The 26,061-nt window shown below is 45.2% G+C and overlaps 1 long non-coding RNA gene across 1 annotated transcript; it reads left to right on the top strand.

Moving 5' to 3' along the window:
• The first annotated feature begins 44 nt into the window (after window positions 1-44).
• LOC129404914 (uncharacterized) lies at window positions 45-26,061 on the top strand. Its single transcript, XR_008630246.1, has 3 exons — window positions 45-737; window positions 13,114-13,378; window positions 25,651-26,061. It is a non-coding gene; the product is annotated as an uncharacterized LOC129404914 (long non-coding RNA).

The raw sequence follows: 26,061 nt of genomic DNA, 5'->3' as shown, positions 1-26,061 counted from the left end.
GGCAAGGGCTTGCGAGTGGGAAACGGTGCGTCGCAGCCAAGTGGGCACGGACGCCCCCGTGGTGCGGCGCCGAGTGGTACGGCCGGGCCCCCAAACCTTGCAGTCTCACTTGAGGCTGAGATAATCCGGAGGTTGTGAGGATGGGCTGGGTGGGTAGAGGGTGGGTTCCCGGACCGGTCTTTTGGGATGGAGGCGTTCCTATTCCGCCAAGTTTCTGGAAACCCAACCGTTTTTGAGCATCCTCGGTTGCCCCAAGCCCCAGGGTCTGAGAAGCTTTGTGAAAATGCAAAACCCAAATTCAACAGGTACACGTTTCCTGTGGCTATAAATAGGCCTCCCCAACCTCGCAGCTCTTGGCATTAGACTTTAGACAATTCAGCCTCCATGTTAAAGCAGACCCGTTGCCGAGCTGCGTTTTCAATGCCTGCCCAGAAGGAAGACTGGCTGGAATGTGATAGAGGTTGCACTGGAAATGCTGATGTAATGTGACTCCCAGGGAAGAATGGGTCGGTGATGGGGAAGCAGAGAATCCCATAATACTACTTGCCCAAGAAGATGGGCGGGCGGGGATTTGAGGGAACTGATGCAGGTGTAATCCTGAAATGAGAGCTGTGAGAGGCAAAAGCATGTTTTTCCCCCGAATGGGAAATAACATTCTGAATTTGCAGCAGAGTATTTCTTGTGAAGAAGAAAGGGAGTTGCAACTGAAAGAAGCCACCGATTTCTAATGCTCTCCGGTGAGTTTGATTTTTTTCCTTTACATCAGCACATTCAGAAGGTGGAGCGAAAGCATCAGTGGAAGGTTAAATTAAAGCAGAGAATGAATCTGAAGAAGAGGGCTGGGAAAGCGGAACCTTAGACTGAAGTGGGGCTTGCCAGAGACTTAGGAACTAGGCAGATTGGGTCGAGTTTTAAAAATATGCTCAGAACAAGATGGTGATGGAGAAAGAATAGATGTACTGATAAGAGAATCCAAGGCAAATTACTGATGGGGAGAGGGAGGAATCTACGTTTTGTGACCGGATTTCTACAGGATTTCAGAGCTTCTGCATGTCAACTCATTTAATCATTGAAAACCCCATGAAAAAATTCTTCTCAATGTAGTTTTAGAGAACAGGATCCAGAACTTACAGGGATTCATTTGTTTCTCATCACAATTGAGAAGTAAAACTGAAAGGCAAAAGCATGGCTTATTGGCCCCTCAGAGTCTGTTCTCTATTTAAGATTTCACTTCCATGTTCTTCTCATTTTTTTTATATCAGAAAAGTAAAAGAGGTCGGGGGAACCTCCAGTATAAAATGAAAAAGAAAGAACAACATCGCAAACACATAAAGAGATTTTTTTTTTTTTTTTTTTTTTTTGCTTTTTGGGTCACACCTGGCGATGCACAGGGGTTACTCCTGGCTCTGCACTCAGGAATTACCCCTGGCCGTGCTCAGGGGACCATATGGGATGCTGGGATTTGAACCCGGGTCGGCCGCGTGCAAGGCAAACGCCTTACCCACTGTGCTATCTCTCCAGCCCCACACATAAAGAGATTTTAACACGTAAATCTGAGCATGTAAATTGTCTCAAAGTTGGGAAGGGGTTGGTTTCTAAGTCAAAGTAGGTAAGTAGGGCTGGGGAAAAGGTCCAACAGGCTGCAGCACACACTTTGCATATGGGAGCCCGGAGTTCTCTTTTTGGCACAGCCTGGTCCCCCAAACACTGAAATTGAAGGAATCCCAGAGGCATCACCTGGTGTGACTCCAAAAAGCAAAATAAAAAAATAAGATCAGGAGCTGGAGCAATAGCACAGCGGGTAGGGCGTTTGCCTTACACGTGGCCGACCCGGGTTTGATCCCAGCATCCCATATGGCCCCCTGAGCACCGCCAGCGGTAACTCCTGAGTGCAGAGCCAGGAGTAACCCCTGTGCATTGCCAGGTATGACCCAAAAACAAAACAAAAATTTAAAAAAAAAAATAAGATCAACCGGTTTGCCGATCAGCCAAACTTTGCATTCCAATTTACTAGATTAATTTAACAAATACTAAGCACCTACTATGTGATTGGCACTAAATTTGAAATCGCCTATAAATAGGGTACAAAGATAAACAAAATTAACATAGAAATTTCCCTCATGCATGTTTGCGGAGGGCCTCCCTGGTGGGGCTCAGCAACTCCAGGGGACGCTCCTGGGCCTGATGGTTCAGTGCTAAGACCTAGAAATTCAAGGCTGCAAGACCAGTGGTGCCGGGTACCAGTTGGGCCACTTCCAGGTATCTGATCCTAAGGGATCAACTCAGGGCCTCAAGCATGCTAGGCATATGCTCCAGCCCTTAGTCTATCTCCCAAGCCCGAAATCATGGAGCTTTTGTCCATTTTCTGAGAGTGGTGTGGGACTGATGCTAGGTTTAGCTTGTGCTGAGTACATGATTTACATGTGGGAGGCCCAGGTTCCATCCTCAGGACCAGATGGTCCCTGCCTCCAAGCCAGGAATATCCCTGAACACTGCAGGGCGTGTTTCATGGCACAAAAAATACTCTGGTGTGAATGAGAGCAGAGGTCAGGATCACTTTGTCAAATGCAGGACTTTAGTAAGCTTTGCAATATCAAGGGCCGTTTCATTAAGGGCTAATGGAAGGGCAGAAGGGAGCAGGTGACGATTATTACCAAGATCAACAATAAACACCATCAGGAAGACACTGAGAAAGCTGTGATGATGCCCACCGCATATTCATTCAATAAATCTCTGTATTAAGGGCCTACTATGTGCCAGGAAGCAAACAAAAACAAAACGTTATGATTGTTTATATGGCAGATAGGAGGAAATGTAGCGCTTTACTGAATTTCTATGTCAGTAAAAAGGTTAAAAGTGATTCTGGGATCTGTGCAGATATATCCGTGTGGCTGAGACGACCTCCATTTGTTGCTTTGCCTCAGCTTTTATCTTCAGCTGGAACAGCAGCGATCAGTTCACAAGCCACACCCGAAGATGCTCAGGAGTTACACCTGGCTCTTCACCCGGGAATCATTCCACAGGGGACACGTGGGATGTTGAGGATTCAGCCTGAGTTGACAGAATGCAAGTCAAGCATCTTACCTGCTGTTCTATCTCTCTGGCCCCTTATTTTTGTTTTTAGATTTATTTTTAAGTGAATGGCACTTATATTTGTATGCATTTCTTATTTACGCCTTCGTGTGTGTGTGTGTGTGTGTGTGTGTGTGTGTGTGTGTGTGTGTACAAATGAACATGGCCAGTAAGCATTCCTGGTTCTGCTTGGGAGCTGCTCCTTGCAGTGCTCAGACCGTGTGGTGCTCAGGGGACCGTGTAGTGCTGGCATCTACCCCGGGGCTCCCGCGTGCAAAGTATGAATTTACCCACTGAGCTATCCCTCTGGTCACACTTCCATGCACTTTAAATTTTGTTTTATTTTGTTTTGCTTTGGGGCCACACCTGACTGTGCTCAGGGATCCTTTTTGCAGTGCGCAGGGAACTATATGCAGTGCCCAGGATCAAATCAGTGTTGGCCGCATGCATGGCAGACACCTTTTTCCTTGACTGTTTTTCTGCCCCAAAACATGATCTTATAACTGATTTTCTTGGTTCAAGGTTAATTTTTTCCCTTGAAAAAGATTTGCCAGGGGGCTGGAGTGATAGCACAGCGGGTAGGGCCTTTGCCTTGCACGCGGCCGACCCAGGTTCAATTACCAGCATCCCATATGGTCCCCTGAGCACCGCCAGGAGTAATTCCTGGGTGCAGAGCCAGGAGTGACCCCTGTGCATCGCCGGGTGTGACCCAAAAAGAGGAAAAAAAAAGAAAAAGATTTGCCAGAACTTGGAAATATATTTCATGTGAAAAATATTGAGTATTTGCTAAGCCCATCAGACTTTTCATGCCTGCCCACATCTGAGACATGAGAAGGGATGTGTAGGAATCAGACAGCTCCCAGCGTAGGAGGATGTGCTAGTGCCCAGGCGTGAACCTGACCTTTAAGAAACTGCAGCCCCGGACACAGCTCAGGAGAGCACTTGCTTTACATGTGTGAGATGGTGGGTTCAATCCCCGGCACCAACCACACATAAGTTAAAAATAAAACCAAGATTGCCTAGCACGCTGTGAACCCAGGTTTGAGATCTAGCACCATATGTGCCCCTCCCCCACACTCCTGTTCACCAGGAGTGATCCCTGAGCACAGAGCACAGAGCCAGGAGGATTCCCTGAGCACTGTTGGGTGTGACCCAAAAAAATCCAATAAACAGATTAAATCAAACATATAAAAATAAATAAAAATAAAACCCAGACTGAAACTGTGCCCGAGGAGATTTAATATCAGTCCGGAGCCAAGTTCTAAGGACTCTCCATTTGTGCACTCTTAGAAAAATAGGAGAGTGCTTGGACAGAGTTGTGCTGGGCAGCGTGCTCCTTTGGAGGCTGTGCTGTTCCTCATGCTGCTTGGATTGGTGTCGGTCAATAGTCTCATTGTGGGGGGTGTCCAATATTCTCGTTGTGGGGACTTTGGTTTCGGGTTATTTAGTTTTGCGGGGCAGGGGAGGGTCTTCCAAGAGGGACTCAGGAATTGGATGAGGGGGCCTCCTGGAAGTTCCCGACCAGCCTGGCAGGTCATGCAAGGACCAGAGGATGCGTTGCTACTCAGGCACCCTGGTGCTGGGATAACACAGCCACCCCCAATGATGTTTGCCAAGTGCATCTTACCCTCCGTGCTAGCATTCCAGACCCTTGGGGGGAGGGCACACCAGCACTGGGGCATTGACGGGATTGGGCAGTAACTGAGGGCTGCTCTGATTCTGAGATAGCAGATTCGGATTCTCCCAGTGCTCAGGGGACTGTCTAGCCTCCTTCATGCAGACCACGTGCTCCTCTGACTATTGAGTCCCAGCTCACCCTCTCTTGGGGGGGGGGGATAGATTTGTGGTTTCGGCAATGAGCCACATGTTCCCGAATCCCCTCGCCCCCCACCTCCAAAGGATGAACTCTTCTAAAGATGAACTTAACATGTATGGTAGAGATTGGGAAGACATGACTTTGGGAGTGGTACCTGAGAAAAAGATGAAAATATTTTTGTTCCTCATTTGAATTTAAAGCTAATCAAGTCTCCAGCTGTCCTGCCAGGAGTGAGAGATTCTGCTTCATCTTAACCAGCTTGGGTGCCGAGGCACAGTGGAGGGAAAGTGCTGTGGCTGCGCGGTGATGCCTGGTCTACATAGGAGAAGGGAAAGGCAGCAGTAACCAGCTATGCACTCTTTTTGCCAGACTGATGTAATAGTCATTAGTTAATCAGTGAAGGAAATGCTACCCACTGAATTGACCGGCATATCGCTGGATTATGATGTCCAGTGCCAGGCATGTGACAAACATTCAATAGCTGCTTTTCAGCTGAAAATGCCCAAGGTCATATTTGAAAAGAGACAATGACCAAACAGAGAACCGAGAAGAAAAATACCAAAATAAAGAGCAAAACTAGGGGTAGAGAGGGAGGAATATGGCTCAAGTAGAAGTCACACCTTGCAGCTTTAAGGGCCCGGGTGCAGGGTCTGGTACTATATGTCCACCCCGATTTCAGCACTATTATGTGTGGTCCCAACAATTCACAACAAAATAAAAAACAAAAAGGGTTGAAGAAATTTAAACTCTATGAGGCAGCGGAAAGGTGATATGATGGGGGAGGGGAACAATTTGTGTTCAAACAATAAGAGAGAGTAATCTTTATAATTACTTGAGAGTATAAAATGAACAGGTGGATATATGAGGCAAACACTAGTTATATTAGGAAGCAATTAGTAATTGAAGTTCATATGAATTTCTACCAGTGAATATGCTTTATGCACTAGTTATCATAACTAACCCTTATTGAGACATAGTATGTCAGAAATTGGTTACATATGTATATATCATATATATATATATTAGAGATGAACTAATTTATTTTTCTACTGCAGAGAACTGATGTTCATTTGCCACTCATTTGACTTACTCTTTTTTTAAAAAAAATTATCTTGGGGCTGGAGCAATAGTACAGCGGGTAGGGTATTTGCCTTGCACGCAGCCAACCTGGGTTCGATTCCCAGCATCCCATATGGTCCCCTGAGCACCGCCAGGGGTGATTCCTGAGTGCAGAGCCAGGAGTAACCCCTGTGCATTGCCAGGTGTGACCCATAAAGCAAAGGGAAAAAAATCTTATTTTAATGTAGAAAAATCTGCAACAGTGAATACTATTCTAGAATTAGAATCAATTAGATAACAAACTTTCACATAACAATTTATGTGAAAATTGTTATATTTGATCACGGGGTTGTTAAGTCCTTGTCTAAGAATGTATTAAGCTGTTTGTTGCTACTTGACCCATACTGTTTTTTGTTTGTTGAGTTTAGTTGGCGTCTGATGTTACTTTCCTATCTAATTTGGTGTACAACTGGAATCTCAGTACTGAGGAAGTAGGAGATGTCCAGGATGTATGATCTGGGCCAGTGGGTCATTATGGTGGTACTTGGGCAGGTGGGCATGGCTGCTGCGGCTTCCAGAAGTACAGGGGATAAGGGGGAGAGGAGGTTAAGGGGACGATACCCTCCCTGACTCCAAAAAGCACCAGAGTTCTCAGCCTGGCCATTGGGTATCTGAAATTATTACCGGTTTGGTGCCTCTGCAGAGAATATGCGTGAAGCAGTAGAATTGAGCCCTTGGCGTAAAATGCAGTGGTGGGATGTGGGTGCAGCCTCTGAAGCTTCAACTAGGCAGATATTCAGCCCACCCGCCTCCCAAGGGCACCCCCGAGTTTTCAGTTGCAGGGACCAGTGTTTCCATGAATGTCAGCTGCTGAGCATGCACCTCTCTGGAGACTTAGTTCAGAATGAGTAGAGCAGAGCCAGCTGCATGGTGGCAGCTGTCTAGGTGTTTTATATTTATTGACTCTTTCAGTCATCATAGTGATCTGTGAGGTATTAATGCCGTTTCTACTTCAGAAATGAAGATCAGGGTCTGAAGATACAATGCAGGGGTTAAGTTGCTTGCCTTGCACACTACTAACCCTGGTTTTGTCCCTGGCACCATGTATGGTCCCCTGAGCACCACAAAGAGTCATTCCAGAGCAAGAACCAGAAACAGCCCCTGAGCAATGCTGGATGTGACCTCCCTTCCTCCTCACCACCCCGCACCAAAAAAAAGAGCAGAAATAAAGGTCACAAAGATGAAGTCTGTGCTGCTATTTACTCAAATTGTGAGAATGAAAACTTGACCATAGGTCACTTGCACTCATGGTCACTATATGTTTTCTATATAGTGCATTTCATTATCATTGTCACTTCACTGTCATCCCGTTGCTCATCGATTTGTTCTAGTGGACACCAGTAACATCTCTCATTGTGAGACTTATTGTTACTGTTTTTGGCATATCCAATACACCACGGGTAGCTTGCCAGGCTCTGCCATGCGGGCTCGATACTCTCGGTAGCTTGCCGGGCTCTCCAAGAGGGGCGGAGGAATAGAACACGGGTCAGCCAGGTGAAAGGCGAACGCCCTACTGCTGTGCTATCGCTCCAAATTTTGAAGAACTGTCACTGTCACTGTTATCCCGTTGCTCATCGATTTGCTCCAGCGGGTACCAGTAACATGTCCATTGTGAGACTTGTTACTGTTTTTGACATATCGAATACGCCACGGGTAGCTTGCCAGGCTCTGCTGTGCGGGCGAGATACTCTCATCAAAATCATATTTATTGGTTTTCTTTTATGATCATGCAAGAAACTCCTGCCTACGTCCAGCTTATGTTTTCTTTAATAAGTGTTAGTGTTTTTACTACTTGCATTTAGGACTATGGCCCATTTTTAGTTCACTTTTGCATGCAATATAAAGATAGAAACATCCTGTGACTGTATCCAGCTTTCCCAAAACCACTTTTGAAAAGGATTGTACTTTCCCCTCTCAGTTGTCTTGACACCTTTGTTGAAAATCATCTAACTATGAAATCAATAGTTTGTTTCTGAAATCTTAATCCTGCTCCATGAGTTATTTGTCTCTTTACAACACTTTCTTGATAATTGTGACTTTATAGTAAAATTTTTAATGGCTCACATAAGTTCTTTAGCTTTGTTCTTTGTAAAAAATATTTTGTGTATTCAAGTCCTTCATTTTTCCATATAAATTTCACGATCCTCTTTCTCATTTCTACCCTATAAAAAAATCTCCCAGTATTTTTGGAGAATTTCAGTTGAATTTGTGTATAAAATGGGGGTAAATTGCCCTTTGATCAATAGTGAATCACCATAAACTTGGAATGTCTCCATTTATGTAGATCTTACAAAAATTCAGTCACATGTTGTTTTCAATACCTTATAATTCTTTTGAGAATGTATTTGTAAGTACTTCATTCTTTTGAAAGAACAAAGTAATTACAAATAAATAAATGGAAATGTTGAGTCCCTATGGGGGGCGCATCCTGCAGGCTGAGCTGTGGGGTATTGTGCCTGAAAGTGAACTCAGAGTCTTGTGCAGACATCTGGTCTACCAGTTAAACCTGCCAAGGGAATTTTGATTTCTTTCCTTTCCTTACTGCTCATGGCAGATACCCTAAAATAGAATTTTTTCTGCAACTTAGCTCAACTCCACCACCACCCTTTTTTTAAAGTTCTCATCATCTTGACATTGTTTTTGCAGGATTTTCTCCAGATATATGGTCTCCATCAGTGGGCAGCCACCGATGGCCTCATTTGTTTTGCTGTTTGGTTCTGTTGACAAGTTTTCCTTTCCTTTCCTTCTGAAAAGACTTGTCTGGCTCTCCTTAGCTGGGCATCAGTGACTGATAGAGATTTTGCTCTAGCCACCTGAGTGGATGAGGTTTCCATTGCTTTGTTTAGTGCATTTGTGTGGGTTTGGAGGAAACTGCACTGTGTAATCTCCAGGTGGCTAGGGAAAGCCCCCGAAGCTCTCCCCTCCTCTCACCGTCTGCCTTCGGTGGACTCCGGCCGCTCCCCCTACCTGGGGTGGCCCATGCCACGGGCGGACTAAGAAGGAAACGAGGACCAAGCTGGTTGATAACCAGTTGCCTTTAATTCCATTCTCCCCACACGCCTGTTCTAATCTCTCTAAGCCCCTCATTCTAGTCTCACACTGCCCCTCATTCCCGTCTCCTCCTGTCTCTCCCACTCATCTCTCCGTGTTTCCTCTCACAGCGCCTCTCTCTCTCTTCACGGGCCTGCTCCTGCATTCTGCCCCTACATTCTTCTCCCTCTGTCCTCCTTGCCAGTCTCTCCACTCTCCATCTTGCTGCCCTGGTCTCTCTCTAATCTCTTCCCAACTCCCCAGCACTGGGGGTAGCCACCACACCCAGTCCAGAGCAAAATCAACGTATCAAAAGCCCTTCTTCCACTCAAGGGGAAAATATCACCCAGGGGTGTTTCTGCTCTCCTTAGTCCAATAACTTAACATCTTAATTGACATTTTAATATTAGTTATTTTGTATGGACACATTAAGAGATTCATTGAGCTTGTAGGGTGGCTCTCCTGGGGACATCTCGCCACAGACTCAGACTCTAGTGCTCAAGCCGGATTAATCATTCCTAACCCTAGCAGGGTTCGAATCTAGTTATTACTTTTGGATCATGGCAGTGTTTGTCCATGACCATTCTCTTAACTTGTACTTAAGTATTATGGCGCTTTGGCCAGGCCCATCTTGATGCCAGGGTAGCACATAGCTCACAGCTTGCCCTGGGTTCACCCAATCCCTTGTTGGGACCCTGTTTTTGGGGTGCTAGGAAATAAGGGCAGCTGAGGCTTAACTAGAGAGAACAGATGCCAGGAGTGAATGTCATTCAGAGTCAATTAACTCCCAAGTTACAAAAGCATAGCATTAACTCTCTTCTTGTGTCCATACAAAAAGGACTTTGCTCTGAACTAACTATGGAAAGGACTTAAGGAGAAGAGAAAAACAATATTTACAAGTCAACAGAGCACAAAGAAAGAAGTTACAAATAAACACAGAGGAATGGGAGCACTGTGATGGGAGTAACCCAATAAACCTAAGCTCCCTGTGGCAAGACAGAAAGGAACCAATGTTATCCTACACTGCATGTTGGGGAAATTTTCAAGCTTGCCGTGGCTTTGCCTTTTCCTCCAACCTCCATCCCAAATCAAGTCATCCCCCATGTCTACTGCTGGGGTTCCCCCCTTTCCCTTCCTTTTTTGTTGTTGCTGCCATGATTTGGGGTCACACATTCAGATCCAGGGCTCACCACACCTGACCATGGTGCATTAGAGATTGCAACATTAGTCCTCAGGCCCCTGATTGGTGCATGTGGGCAGCAGTGGGAATAAAACTCACAATTTCAGGCTTGCAAGGTAGGTGGTTTTGCCACTGAGCTGTTCCTGGGCATCTTTCACTACTGTTCTTTATAGACCAACCCCACATGGGTCAAAAGACTGCAGAGCTCGCTAGGCTGGAAAGGGAAAGAAAGGGAAGGAATTTCAAGAATCTCTGAGAATGCTTCCAAAATCCAGTTTATAGCCCAAAGCCAGCAATTTTTAAGTGAATATTCACGCTTTGATTTGCTTTAATTTGTTGTTTGCCTTGAGCTATTTTCCAGAGTTATGGGGTGATACTATTTAACAAGTTGTTTGTTTGTCTGGACACCACACCTGCCATGCTCAGGGTTTACTCCTGAGTCTGCACTCAGGAGTGGCAGGTTTGGGGGACCATCTGGGATGCCGAAGGGGTAGGTTGCATGCATGGCCAATGCCCTACCTGCTGTACTATTGCTCTGGCCCCCAAATTGACAATTTTGTTTAGTGTTGTAACTTGTTTCTTTGTTTGTTTTTGTTTTTGAGAGATTACTTGCACATTGTTTTACTCCTCTGCTGTCTGTATCTGAAGTTCTGTAACATCATTAGTTTCAAGACCTGGAGAAGTGGTTCAGCTGTAAAATGCCTTGCATGCATGGGCCTAAATTTGATCTTTGGCACCAAAAAAAAAAAAGTGAGCTAAAAATAGTCACTATGTTTTTTATAAAGAAGAATTCATTTTATAAATGAGAAAACTGGGGTGTAGCAAAGTGAAGTACTTTTCTTAAAGGTCACTCAGCTTTTAAATGGCAACACCAGGATACTAATTCCAGAAGGTCACCTGTGAAACTAAATTACCTGATGAGTTTCCTGTCACCTCCACCCGACTCTGGATGAAACAGAGGGATTTGTCCCCTCCACCAGAATTTTGTCTTCCCCCTTAAACCCATTTCGTGAACTTACCCCATTTTTGTCACTCAAGATGGAAACATCAGTTGTCATGTTAAACGGTCAAGTGGAAATAAATAATTCCGAGTCGGGAGAGTAGTTCAGGGTTTATGGCACTTGCGTGGCGAGCAGCTGGAGCTGGTTCAACCCCCAGCACCACATATGGGCCCGTGAGCACCTCTAGGAGTGGCCCCTGAGCGTAGAGCCAGGAGTAAGCCCTGAGCATGACCAAGTGTGGCGCAACACCCCTGCCACCCCAAAAGTCCCCACTGGACGTGCCAAAAGACTGAGCTTGGGGTTGAATCTTTAGAACTGATCCCTTAACAAGGTTACCGACTTGCCAGAGCTGTCTGAGTGTGAGGTGGTCCCTGGAATGCTGAGCTCAGGGCCACATTGTCGTAGGTGCCAGCCAGGGTTCCCTAATCTGCCACCACTGCCACTATGACCACGACTTCCTTCGAGAATGCACAAAGCTGGCAGAGGACCACTGCACACGGAGTCCAAATTCTTACTGTGCACCAGTTTCCTCTCCATATTCAGATAGTTGCTAAACAGGCCCTGGAATGCTGCTGTAGAAGAATCTTGGGCACATACCTCCAGCTCTATTGCGGCACCATATGGTCTCCCAAGCGTGGCTGGGGACAGCCCTGGCATCCTCTGAGCATCTCCTGCACCACCGGGTCTGAGCAGCACCCCATCCCTAGGCCCTCGAAATGGATCATGGGTAGTGGCCCCCAGATCCTTTGAGTATCATTTGGAGGACCTCCACATCCCTCCCACCAAAAAATGGGAGTTCCAGTGGATAGAGAGCTCACCTTGCATGCAGCTGACCTGAGTTTGATCCTCAGCGTTCCATATAGTCCACCCTGAGCAGTGCCAGGAGTAGTTCCTGACTGTGGCACCAGGGGTAGCCCCTGAGTGTCACCAGACATGACCAAAAGCAAAACAGAGCAAAAGAAACCTCTCTGAAATCCAGGATTTGGGTAAGGCAGCAAGATGGCTCCTAGTTCCTTATCACCTTTCAAATCTCATACAATCAAATGAAAACACGAGCAATAGAAGTGATATCAGGAACCTTGGCTGCCAGTGTGTCTGGTCTGTGTAGTTTTCAGTTCTCCAGATTGCCTGGAAGGGCTTTGCATGACACAGTGGCCAGTGCTACAGCGGGATGCGGGGAGGACACACGCTTCAGGGCAGTGGCACTAGGGAGCAAACGATCAAGAGTGGGCTTCCATGTTTCCTGAGACCAGAGGTTGCCAACCTATTTGACCTACTTCCCACTTTACAGAGAAACGTAACAACTCAGAACCCTCCTGAAAATCTGCCTTCTTCAGTTGACACTGAAGTTTGTGTTAATTAAAGCACATCCAAATACGAAGTGCACAGTGACGGTGTGTCAAGGGAATCAATGAAAAGCACCACCTCTCCCCACCAGGCCTCTGGATCTTTCCGGCGTACTGGGGGTGCTGTCATCCAGTATGGGATCTGAGGAACACTGCCCTAGTTTTTAGACAGTCTGCTTTCATGATTCCTTGAGCAAGTTGAATCAGGGATAGTAATACCCAGCAGAAAATTCCCAGTGTGGTGCTTGGTGGCTATGACCAAGCGACCATGTGGTATCAGGGATGGCACCCAGGGCTTCTGATGTGTTTGGCCCTTTGACTCTCTCCCAGAGTCACACCCCCCCCCCAGGCCTTGGCCCCAGATTAGCCTTTTCTCTTCTTTCTTTTGAGCTTTTGTGTGAACATCAAAATTCTCTTTGTGTTTGAGGCCAGTAAGAGCAAAATCAAATAGATAAGTCTTTCTGTTTTGACACCGCAGATGTCAAATGTAGATGGACTTTATTGTCCCAGTCTCATTTTTGTGTTTTGCAAAACCTCTGTCCCTTTCAGCAAACTGAACAGGGGATGACATCTACAGTCGTGATCATGTTGGAAATCTCATGGAGAAGAGAGCCACCTCATATATCAGATGTTACCAGTCTCGAGACTAGATCCTCAGATGATCTAACTTGGGAGGCAACAGGCTCTGTGCTCAAGGATCACTCCTGGAGTTGCACCAGATGACCATATGCCATGCCAGGACACGAACCATGGTGGCTGCTTATGAGGCAAGGGTCTTACCCCCTGTGCTATCTCTCTGGCCTCAGTGGTTTTGGTAAGCAGCTAATTCTGTATATGAAATCCATTTCCCTGTGTACCTGAAATTTGGGGGGCTCTGTTTTGGACTACAGGCACCCCAATAGAGTTTTAGGTGAAAATCAAGCATAAAATAGTTACTTGTTTGTACTGTGTATCATAAAAACTGCATATTCTTGTGTGTGTGTGTGTGTGTGTGTGTGTGTGTGTGTGTGTGTGTGTGTAAATTCAACATCAAGCTAGTGATTTTAGTGACTCAGTCAGGCTTAACATTCTAGGCCAATAATATTATTGGCCAAGAGGATATTCCAGATATCACAGATGTCATTTACAAATTTCAAAGGTCAGGTCATAGGTTGGAGCAAAAGTACAGCGAGTAGGGAGTTTGCCTTGCACGTGGCCGACCAGGTTCTATTCCCAGCATCCCATAAGGTCCCCTGAGCACCACCAGGAGTAATTCCTGAGTGCAAAACCAGGAGTAACCCCTGTGCATCACTGGGCAAAACAAAAACAAAACAAAAACCAGGACATAAGTAAACAGGGAATCTCTGTTTAACTTGCTGAAGATCACAATCCTGCTAGTGATCAAGTCAGGGTTTGAAGCGAGCTTCTTCTAATTTCAAAGCCTAAGGCATGGGCAGATTTCCTGCCCGGCTTCCATTCAAGGCCCACCCCCACAGCTGTAGCCCTACAAATAAGATTAGGCACAGCCACTAAGAAGAAAAAATTGAATTGATTTCTGCAGTGTCAGGGAGAGAGCAGGTCACCCAATTTGCTGACAAATAGGGTTCACCTTGAGGCTAGAGTCTGCTTGGGATTCATAATTAGCATGACATTAATTATTGACAGAGTTCTTCCTCAACATTTTTCAACTTATGTGGCCATTCCTCTGTCGATAATGTTTCCCCAGAAGAAAGGTTTTGACATCCAGCTCTTTGAGTTAAAAATAACAGAATAAAAATGATATGCTATACCCAGAAATTACTGCACTGAGTTCCCAGGGTAAAGTAAAATTTCCTCCTGTTCCCTAAAAGCAGTTCACAGACTGAGTAACCATGACTTTGATGGAAGGAAGAACAATGAATGTGAAGGAATCAGATGTCTGTTCTCATTGGAACGCTCCTTGCTTTATAAGTCTGCAGGTTTACTTGGCCAGGTACCTTCACTGAGCCGCATCTCCAGGGTCTAATGTACTATTTTGATTAAGTATTGGGAGCCAGGCACTCTACGAGGTTAATCTGGTTGGAGTGGGTTAGCAGGTGGAGTCATAAAACATGTTTCCTCGCTTTTATTTTTATGATTAAAAATGTATATTTAAAATTAGCCAGCTGAACTCAGTTTAACTCCATGCTCTTAAACCCACCTGGTGGGATCATTCCTGGTGGATTCTGGGGACTATATGTGGTGCCGGCGATCAAGTCCAGATCAGCCACATGCAAGGTAAGCACCCTACTTGCTGTACTGTCACTCTAGCCCCTCTTCAATCCTTTCAAACCTGTCGACCAGAACTTGCTTTGCTTCTCAATCCACAGGAGGTAAACGAGGAGGTAAGCGAGGCTCATTTCCAGAGTATTGGAAAAAACAACTACTTCCCTTTAGTTTTCTTTGTGTGTTTGCAGGGGATGGAGCCCAGGGTCTCACACAGGCAAGGCAAGGCAAGGCAAGGCAAGTGCTCTATTGCTGAACTACATCCCCCAGCCCAAGTTATGGCAGAGTTAGAGTTTATGAAGGGTTTGATTTTTGGTGGAGCTGCTTCTGCTACCATTGCCTTTGATGTCAGCCAGCATTTCCTTGTTTATCCTCTCAGGAATATTCTGTGCAGGGATGGATCAACTCCTGAGTGTTTGGAAAGACCACAGGATTATTCTAAGTCTGAGTGTTTTTCTATGCAAAGAGTTTTATTTTCTTTCACCAAGTGGGCTTCCTATTTTATCTCTGCACTTGAACATATTCCGTAAGTGTCATGTCTTGGCAAACATCGCTAAAGTTTTGGTGTGGATATCTGTTTTTATATGTTGAGGTGTATTTCCTAGGTGTTGAATTGGTGACTATATTATAAGTCTCGTTTTAACTATGTTCGGGCATTGCCAAATTATCTTCCAAAGTTCTGGCCCATTTCACTTCCCACTTGCAACTGAATGAGGATTCCAGTGTCTCCACATCTTCACCAGCACTTGTCAATGGCCTTTTGATTCCAGTCATCCCTGTAAAAAGTAACGTCTCATTGTCATTTTTATTTGATGGCTAATAATGTTCATCATCTTTTTAATGTGCTTCTAAACCATTCGTATATCTTCTTTGGAATGATTTCTAGTTGTTGTATAACATTTTGAATTCTCTCCAGTGATATTTTGCTCACAGCCCTTCACCAAAATTGCCATGGATACAACCCCCCAGCATGCATGAAGAGTATCTGCTCTCCTAAATGTTCTCTCTGGGATGCCAGAACAGTCATTTCTTCTGGAATTCCTCCCCTCCTCACTGCTACAGCCTTTCCTACTCCTCCCCAAATCCAGTCTATCAACAAATCCTGGCAGCTTTGAGTTTCCAGAATTGTGTTTCCAAACTTGTCCAGAATTCTTCCTGCTGAGAAAACTGAGACTCATGGAAGAAAGCATCCAGGTACTGGTGATAAAACACAGAGCAGGGGAGTTGGGAGATAGTGTAACTATTAGGGCTGCTGCCCAGCATGGGTTTAACCCTGGAACCACATGCTTCCCTGAGCATCACCTGGTATGGTTCTGGAAGCCCCCTGAATACAGACAGGGGTGGGCCTGAGTATCCCCAGCATCCTTAGACCCTTATGCTGAACTACTGGCCTGTTTTTTTTTTGTGATGAGAGTTGTGATGGAGTCCCCTGACCTGAATACTGCTTGGAAGATCCCCCTAAATTAGATTAGAATTAGATAAATTTAAAAGTTAATATTTAAAATTTTTTTTAAGTTAATATTTTTTTAAAAACACAAAGTGGAAAAGTGCCATGCAAATCTTATAGTATTCCAATAATGTGAAGTAGGCTAGTAATAAATATTTCAGAGAAAGCCACAGAACAAATATCTGAAATAAGCTATAGAGATATTTTTGTACTATTCCCTATTTCTCTCTGAAAGTATTTATCAGGCTACAAAACTGCTGAGAAGATTTCAGGGTATATAATATTAGCAGATGTTGGTGGAATTCAGAACCGGTTTTCAATTGCCAGGTGACATAAATGGAAAAAAAAGAATTTATTTTCCATTTTGGGTCATCTCTGGCTAGCTATGCTCACAGGCTACTCCTGAATGGTCCTTGACTCCATGCTCAGGGTCACTCCTGACAGTTCTCAGGGGACCATATGGAACTTGGGATTGAACCTGGGCTTTCAGCATGCAAGTCAACCCACTGAGTCTCTTTGCATCTGAGAATGCATTTTTAAAAGCCTATAGACTGTGATCTTTATTTGCACAACCATCTCATTTAATTTCCTTGCTCTTTATAAAGCAGCTCTACAGGGTATAACTGATAATGCAAAAGTGTTTCCATTGTTTCATGTGTCATTTGGTAAGCCTTGATATGTGTTCATACCTGTGAATTCATGGCCAATTCAGAATCAGTATCAATATTCCCTTGTGCCCCTTTTGTAATTTCTTTCCATCTTCCCTGCTGATCTTTTTTCTGTCCTTACCATTCAGTTAGCAATTTCTGTCTTTATAGAAATGGAATTTTACATAATGTTTTCTTTCAGTCTGGTTTCCTCTGAACAATCTTTTTATATATTGTTCACATCTAATGGTGGAAGATACAGAGAAGTTATGTAACTTTCCTGAAACCCCACACTAAATTAAGATGAACCTGGAATTACAGCCTTCTTCTGACTGTAATCTCACTTCAAAGTGAAATTCCGGGTGGTTATGTGAATTGCCTTAATACCAAGAGTGGGAAGAGGCGGGTGGATACTCACTGTACCCCCTTGCCTTCCCCCCCACCCTACCCCCCATGCATTTCTGTTGGTTATTTATATGACTTTTGGAAAGAAAGTTTGCTGTGTCAGAAAGTTCGCTTGAACTGCCTTTTCTCAGAAATCTGAGTCACTTGACCTTGACCAGAGCCTCAGACAGAGTGTGGTACATTGGGGCAGCTGCTTCCTTCAACATGGTTCCTTTGAACCTCTGGGAATGGAGAAATCTGATTGTTTGGAGATGGCCTTTGATGTCCCTGGGCCTGTTGTCTTCTTTAGAAAGACACCTGAACCCAGGGGATAGGGAAGTGCTCGAGGTTGCGCCCTCCTGTGTCCTGTCCTCCCCGCCTGTAGTCACTGCCCCCCTTCCTATTTCTACCTCAGTGTTTGCAGTGAATCTCCACCCTCACTTTTCTCACCACTGCTTCCTCAACCACCCCGGCCCTCGGGAATAACAACGATGGGATGGCAGCAATTTCTTTTTTTATAAATCTCAAAATCTGCCACATCATTGTGGCTTGACTTCCAAAAAACTTACTGGTTAGGTTCATGTGGTATACTTAGGGCTAAGTGGATATGTGTGCTCACCCAGACACTTTTTTGTTTTTAGGGGGAGATTTGGTCTTCCCTGAGGGCACTGGGGGCTACCCCTAGCTCTGTGAGCAGAAGTGATCCCTGGTGCTCGGGACCATGTGGTGCCCAGGCTCAAACTTGGAGCTCTGACATGCCATCTCTCCTGCCATTAAGTAGGTTTTTTTAATGATGATATTGATGAGGAAGGGATAAATCTATATATTGTCCTGGAAGGCTCCAGATTATAGATTTATCTATGTGATCCCCAAAGCAGCATTTTCGCAATAATAAAGCAATCTGGTATTTATTTTTGTCTAATTTTAATTTATCATTATTATATTTGATTGAGTTGCCATGTTATACACAATTACAAAGCTGTTCATGCTCAGGTTTCAGTCATTAAATATTCCAACACCTATCCCTCCACTAGTGTACATTTCCCACCACCAATGACCCCAGTTTCCCTTCCACTACCACCCATCCCAGACTACCTCTATGGCAGGCACTTTTCTTTTCTTTTCTTTTTTCTTTTCTTTTCTTTTCTTTTCTTTTCTTTTCCTTTTTTCTTTTCTTCTTTTCTTTTCTTTTCTTTTCTCTTCTCTTCTCTCCTCTTCTCTCCTCTCCTTTCCTCTCCCCTTCCCTCCTCTCCCTTCCCCTCCCCTCCCCTCCCCTCTCCTCTTTTTTCTTTCTTTGGTTTTCTTTTCTTTTTCTCTTCTTTTCTTTTCCTTTCCTTTCCCTCTCTCTCTTTCTCTCTCTCCCTCCCTCCCTCCCTCCCTCCCATCTTCCATCCCTCCCTCTCCCCTCCCCCCCTTTTTGGCATTATAGTTTGCCATACAGTTACTGAAAGAGAATCATGTTTGTTCCTTTACCTACTTCCAGCATGCAGTTCTTATCCAGAGTGATCATTTCTAACTGTCATTGCATAATAGTTCCTTCCCTATCCCATCTGCCTTCTACCCCAACACCTGAGGCAGCTTCCAACTGTGGACTAGTCCTGGCCCATGTTTCTACTGTCCTTGGGTATTAGTCTCTAGTGTTTATTTTTAGTCTTGAAAAAAATATGAAGAAAACTAACATAACTGAGGTGATTAAGTATTGGCTACATTGGTTGATTATATAAAATATGAGGTATTGGTTGGTTATGTAGAGTATTGATTAATATCTATGTATGACAAAATAGTTTTTCCTGGGCTTTCATTTACTGTCTGTCCTTTCTTGATTTTCTTCTGATTCAGCATTTAAGTCTTTTTGTTCTTGCTGTTGTTGGTGCTGGTTTTATTAGGGGCGGTACACACCGAGCCAGGCTCAAGGATGTGCGTGAGCAGGGAGGGCGTGGAAGGACATTCTGCTTTCTCAGGGCCGGGGTGTGAGGACACGCCTGGTGGTGCTTAGAGGCTACTTCCCGCTTGATGTCCCGGTTTGTTCCCAGAAGTACGCAGGACACCATGTCGTGCTGGGGATCAACTTGGCATGAGTTCTCTCCCCAGCCCCATATAAGTCCTTTTTATTTTTATTTTTTAAAAGAGGTAGATAAACCATATAATGAAGCCTAAAGCCCTCCCCCCACTTTTTCTTTTTTTTAAAACAATTTATTTATTTTTTTAATTGAGTCACTGTGAGAAGTTACAGGGCTTTTAGGATCAAGTCTCAGTCATACTATGCTCAAACACCCATCCCTTCACCAGTGCACATATTCCACCACCAATAACCCCAGCATACCCCCCTCCAACTCCTCCCCGCCTGTGTGGCAGATGATTTTCACTTTACTCTCTCCTTACTTTGATTACATTTAATTTTTGACAGAAAGCTCACTATCATTATTTGGAATTTTTTCCCCAACAGTCAGACCTGTCGGAATGGCATCATTAGATTGTATGGTTTCTATTGTTGGCCCTACCCACTGTGCTATTCAGCCCCTGTTAGTAACAAAGAGCATACGATGTTGCACGGTTGCGAAAGCGGCCGCCCAGATTTGGAATTCTGGTATTAAGTCCAGAGGTATTTCTGCCAGCAGTCACTGCATTCTGAGATTGGTTTCTGTGCCTCTGGGATCATGGCTGTTCAGGAGTGGAGGAGCTGTTCGTGGGCGACCGCTTGGGGTCTCATTTGGGCAGGAGGCAGGGCCAGTTCTGCCCCCCCCCCGCCATCATGAGATTCCCCGTGCGTCCCATCACTGCAAGCTCCTACCTCTCTGTCCAGTTGGTTCTGAATGGTGGCGGTCGCCATGCTGCTACAAAGGGGAAAAGGCCGAGGGACAGAAACCCTTCCCCTCCCGGGGCTGCACGGGGCCGTAGCTTAGTTCAGAGTCCAGGAGCATTTCGGCCAGCAGCTGCTGCGTTCAAGATTGTTTTCTGTGCCTCTGGGATCATGGATGCTCAGGGGTTGCGGAGCCGTTCCTGAGCAATTTTTTTTGTATATCAGGAAAGGTTTGGAGAGATATCCCAGTTCCACATACCGAAGCCGTGTTAGTAGAAGCTCAGTGTCACCTTCTCCATCTGGAGAAGGTGGGGACGCTGCACCTTCTCTGTCTGGAACCCCAGTCTGGGGTCCGGAGCATTCTCTGGCTTGCGGTGCCCGCTGGCCCGGATTCTTCACTGCTGGCTGCTGTGGCAAGATGGCACGGAGGGCAGGTTGAGGGCATGACTTTCGGTGGCAGAGGTGGGCTGGAAGCTGGGCTGGTGCCGCCCCATTCCAGTGCTGTGCCCCCCCCCCCGCCACAGTTTGGAGATATCCCAGTCCCACAAACTGGAGCCATGTAAGTAGAAGCTCAGTGTCACTGGGACTCTCCCCCCACTTAAAAAAAAAAAAAGAATAAACAAAACATAGCCTTTGTAAAGAAATTCCTTGACTTGGGAAACGTACTCTTTCTGATCTCTAATAGTTTCAGTCTTGTTAGGGTTTTGTTTGGTATTGGCGATGCCCAGGGAGTCCTCCTGATTCTGCACTCAGGGATCACTCCTGGCAGGCATCAGGGGACCATTTGGGATGCTGGGGATGGAACCCAGGTCAACCACGTACAAGACAAGTGCCTTGCCTGCTGTCCTATCTCTATAACCCCAGCCTTATTGTTATTTTTATTTAGGATACCAAGCCTGAGAGCCTGTACACAGGCCAGCATCGATAGCCATGGCCATAGAGAAATAAATATAGCTTGGGGAGAAATGGAAGAGCAGGTGTTTGATGTAAAGCATTCAGCTAAAAAACAAGAAAGGGCAAGAATGAAAGTGTCCAGTGACCACCGAGGATCAAAGGTGGAACCTGAACTGCTGAGGGCTGGAGTGGGGCTAGAGCTCTTTCTAATGCCAGGAACATTTCATCTGAGAGCGGCTGCGTGCCTGGGCCTCTCTATTTTTACATGTCCTACATTCTAGGTGCAGGGAGTGGAGAAGACCCAGAATGCGGCGAGGGTGGAGGACACCGCTGTGTTTCACAGTCACCGCAGCAGAAGGATTTCACATCCCTGAAGGGCTCTTGCTCCCTGTGAAGTGGGGCTCATGGGTCGTTGCTGAGGCTAAGGGAGGGCCTGTGCGTGAGGTGCTTAGCCAACTGGAGCGTCACACAGGCTCAGTCTTCAAGGGAAGGACTAAGAACATGTGACGGTTTCGTTTTCTAGAAGTCCAGGTCGTCCTTAGGCCCTGGGCCATGGGTTGTAAGAATCCACTTGTCTCTTCTGTTCAGAGTGCCCATAACCTGCTCAGGTAGCTAACGGTGGTCCATCTTTCCCACTTCCAGCACCTCCGTCACAGCATAACCTGAGACTCTGGAGTCCCCCAGTTCCCTACCTCAGAAAAGACAGGCTTTCGGATTTGACTTCATGTGCTTTTCATGTTGCTATTTTTGGGCCACCTCCAGCAATGCTCAGGGCTTACACCTGCCCATGTATGCGGTTCAAGATAGAACTGGTGTCAGAGGGATGCAAGGGAAATGTGAAGCCATGTGCTTAGGAATCCCTCCCGGTGGGGGTCAGGGGACCATTTGGGGTGCTGGGAATTGAACCCAGGTTGAATATGTGCAACGCAAGTGCCTTATCTACTTCTCTGACTTTTTTTTTTTTACTTCTGGCTCATTTCACTTAGTAGAACATCCTTCAGTTCCATACATGTAGAAAACGACAAGATTTCATCTTTCCTCATAGATGGGTGGTACTACATTGTGTGTTTGTTTGTGTGAGTGTGACAACTTCTTTATCTACCTTACATGTTGTTGGACACTTGGGTTGTTTCCAGATCTTGGCTATTGCAAATAATTCTCTGATGAATATAGATGTGCATATGTTCTCTTGGATTAATGTTTTTCCTATTCTTGAGGTAGATACCCAAGAGTGGAATTATAGGACCATCTGAAAACTCTCTTCTTAATATTCTGACAAGTCTCCAAACTGTTTTCTAGAGGTTAAACCAGCAGTCCCATGAAGTAGTGGATGAGGGTTTCTTTTACACCACATCCCTGCCAGCATTTACTTTTCCAGACTTTTTGATATACATTCTGCTGGTGTGAGGTGGCATCTCATTGTCATCTGACTTGCATTGCCTGCTCATCAGGGGTGAGGAACATTTTTCACTTATGTCTCTTAGTCAGGTTGATGGACTCTTTGCAGAATGGTCTGTTTGTTCTCTACATTTATTATGGAGTTGTTTGTTGTTTTTCTATCATGTATCTCTGACTGTCAAACTTGTCTATCCACTTGCCTATATAACATATTCCCTAACAGATATTACAAACATAAAATGACTACATTTAAACTTCTGAAAATATTCTCAGGTATTTTCTTAAGAAAATATATCTCAAGAAAGCTGTGGGGCCTTCTTGGCTTTATTAAATCACATCATGAAGGTCTGGAGAGATAGTAGGACATGTGCCTTTCATGTAGCTGACCTGGGTTCAATTCCTAGAACTGCATAGCAGCAGACCCCCCCCCCAAACCCACCAGAAGTGATTTCTGAGCCAGAAGTAAACTCTGAGCACAGTTGTGTGTGGTCCAAAGCCCAAAGCCAAACAAGTAAATCGTTTTTTTTCTTTTTGGGTCACACCTGGCAATGCACAGGGATTGCTCTTGGCTCTGCACTCAGAAATTACACCTGGTGGTGCTCAGGGGACCATATGGGATGCTGGGGATCAAACCCAGGTCAGCCGCATGCAAGGCAAATGTGCTACCCGCCGTGCTATTGCTCCAGTCTCTAAGTCCTGAGACTTAAGGCAAATCACTATTAACACAGTATATTAGATGCAGAACATATCCAAAAAACTAGAAATTGAACTTCCATATGACCCAGCAATATCACTTCTGGTAATATACCTTTGGATCCCGAAACAGAAGAAGCACCATCTGCATTTCTTTCTTTTTCTTTTTTTTTTTTTTTTTGCTTTTTGGGTCACACCTAGCAATGCACAGGGGTCACTCCTGGCTCTGCACTCAAGAATTACCCCTGGCGGTGCTTAGGGGATCATATGGGGAGATGCTGGGAATCTAACCCAGGTCGGCCGCATGCAAGGTAAACGCCCTACCCACTCTGCTATCGCTCCAGCCCCACCATCTGCATTCTTTGTTTGCTGTAGCACTATTCACAAGAACCAGATGTGGAAACAACCTGAGTGTGCGAGAACAGACTAATGAATAAAGAAACTATGGTATGTCTACATAATGGAATACTATACAACCATCAGGAAAAACCTGATGAAATTTTCTTGTAAATGGATGGGCATGGAGAGCATCATGCTGAGTGAAATAATTTTAAAGGAGAGAGACATAGAATGATTGCACTCATCTGTGGGATATAAAAAATATATAATATGAGATTAATGCCATGGACAGTAGAAATAAGGGCCAGGACTGGTCCATGGTGGGAATCTTGCCACAAGTGGAGGCGTGGGGGAGGGCATTTAGGATAGAGAAGGGAACACTCTGACAATGGTAGCTAGAAATGATCACTGGACAAGAACTGAGTGCTGAAAGTAGGTAAGGGGATATACACGATAACCTGTCAGTACCTATTGCAAACCATAATGCCCAAAATCAAAGGGAGAGTGAGAAAAAGAAGAAAAATGCCTGCCACAGAGGCAGGTTGATATGGCACAGGGCCGGGGGGTGGGGGATGGTGTTGCATGAGGGAAACTGGGGATGTTGGTGGTGGAAAATGGAGACTGGTGAAGGGATGGGTATTGGAATATTGTATGACTGCAACCCAATTATGAACAACTTTGTCACTGTGTATCTCACAGTTTAAAAAAAGAAGAAAAGAGACAAAAGAACACATTCAATTATATTCTAAAATGGAAGGAAGGGAGGAATATTCATAGTTAATATAGTCTGCGAGGGATCAGGAAATGAGTTTTGTTGCTGTTCTGTGTGGGGGCCACATCCAGCCGTGGCCTGGCCCACAGGGCACAGAGCCTGAGCTCTGTGCTCAGAAGTGACTCCTGGGGATACTTGGAGACCGTGTGGTGCCAGGGAGCAAACCAGGGTCTGCAGCATGCAAGGCAAGCAGCTTACCCAGTCACTATCTCTGCGGGCCCAGGGAATCATTGTATTTATGATTTCCGTCTTTCACCCCCAAGGCCGGAGCCATGAGTTGAAAACTGGGAGGTATCATGGAAAGAAGCTGTGGGCACTGTCACTTGCTTTCACAGCTGCCTTATGCATGGGGACCGGTTCAAGGCCCTTCTTGCTCACCCCTTTTCTTTGATGAGGGGACACTGCACCGCATAGCAAATGCTGTGATTTGTAGAATCCACCAATACCCAGAGCATCTAGATGAACAGTCCTGCCTTGGCTATGGCCCAAACACAAGCCAGGAATTGTTTATTAACTAGAATAGTCTATGGAAGAGGTCATGCATAGCTTTGCTTCAGCTCCTCACAGTCAGACCTCAAGAGTCAGCAAAAGGAGCCGTATGCGTCCCTCTGGATCTGAGATGCTTAGCACACGTGTGAGCTATGGAGCCACATGGCACAGAGCCGGGCCTGGGGGAGGCTTGCCTCTTTCTCTGGGATCTGTGTTTGGATTGTCAGATAGGTGGGTCAGGTCGCCATCCTGCGTGGGGACCTTGCTCCCCACTTTGTCTCGAATGCTGTATTCTCGTTTGCTTGTTGATAAAAAGAGTCATCTGCAGGAACCTGTACTTACCCTTGACAATGACCAGAATTCTGAGCCCCCAGCAGATTTCTGGGAGGTTTGTCGGTGCCTGAACATTTATGTTTTCCCTCTTGCCGTTCGGTACCAGGCATCTGTCTGAGGTGTTACTCTTTCCCCGTCTGCCCACCGGCTCAGGCACGTGGAGCCAGTCATTCTGCAGTAGAAGGTGGGTGACTGCCCTGTCTTCAGCCTCCTGCACCAGACCCTATGTTCCAGGCACACTCGACTCAGAAACCAGTTCCTTTCTTTTTTTCAAAAAGAAATGACTTTTTAAAAAAGTTTTCTTTCATGTGAAATAATTTACACATGTGAATAGCTTTTTCCACCAAGAAAATTGAGGAGAAAACTACTTTGTATTTGAACAGAAATAGAGCTACTGCATTTGGAGACTGGTAATATATATTTTACTGACTATAGAGCCTTACATGTATGATTTTATATACATAAACATAGGTTTTTGTATGTTCTAAAATAATAATCATATGTGCTATTAGGTTTTAATATGTCCCAAGTCAATACACACTCATGAGTCAATCATTTGTGCTACAGTTTCTTTCATACATGCTAGTTTATGAAATAATATTCTGGCACCTTCCGTTTAGTTCTGACTTTTCTGCTTTCTTTTTGCTTTGTTTTGTTTGGCCTTCAGGAGCGGCATGAACACCTTCAAGAGTGTCAAAGAAGTGGTTAAGAGGACAAAGAACCAGACACATCTTTTCAACTCCACCATTTTTCCTGTACTAACGTATGCCTCAGAGACCTGGGACCTCTGAAAACAGGATGAGAATGCTATTCGGGTATCCCAAAGAGGAATCGAAAGAGCTATGCTTGGAGTATCACATCTCACTCAAGCAAGAGAAGCAATCCGGAGTTCTTTTTTTTTTTTATTTAAATTTGTTTATTTTTAATTAGAGAATCACCGTGAGGGTACAGTTACAGATTTATACACTTTTGTGCTTATACTTCCCTCATACAAAGTTTGGGAACCCATCCCTTCACCAGTGCCCATTCTCCACCACCCGTAAACCCAGTGTCCCTCCCACCCTCCCCAATCCCATCT

This window comes from Sorex araneus, chromosome 5, assembly GCF_027595985.1.
Source record: "Sorex araneus isolate mSorAra2 chromosome 5, mSorAra2.pri, whole genome shotgun sequence".
NCBI classification, from domain to species: Eukaryota; Metazoa; Chordata; class Mammalia; order Eulipotyphla; family Soricidae; genus Sorex; species Sorex araneus.
This window is presented reverse-complemented; position numbering and strand designations above follow the sequence as displayed.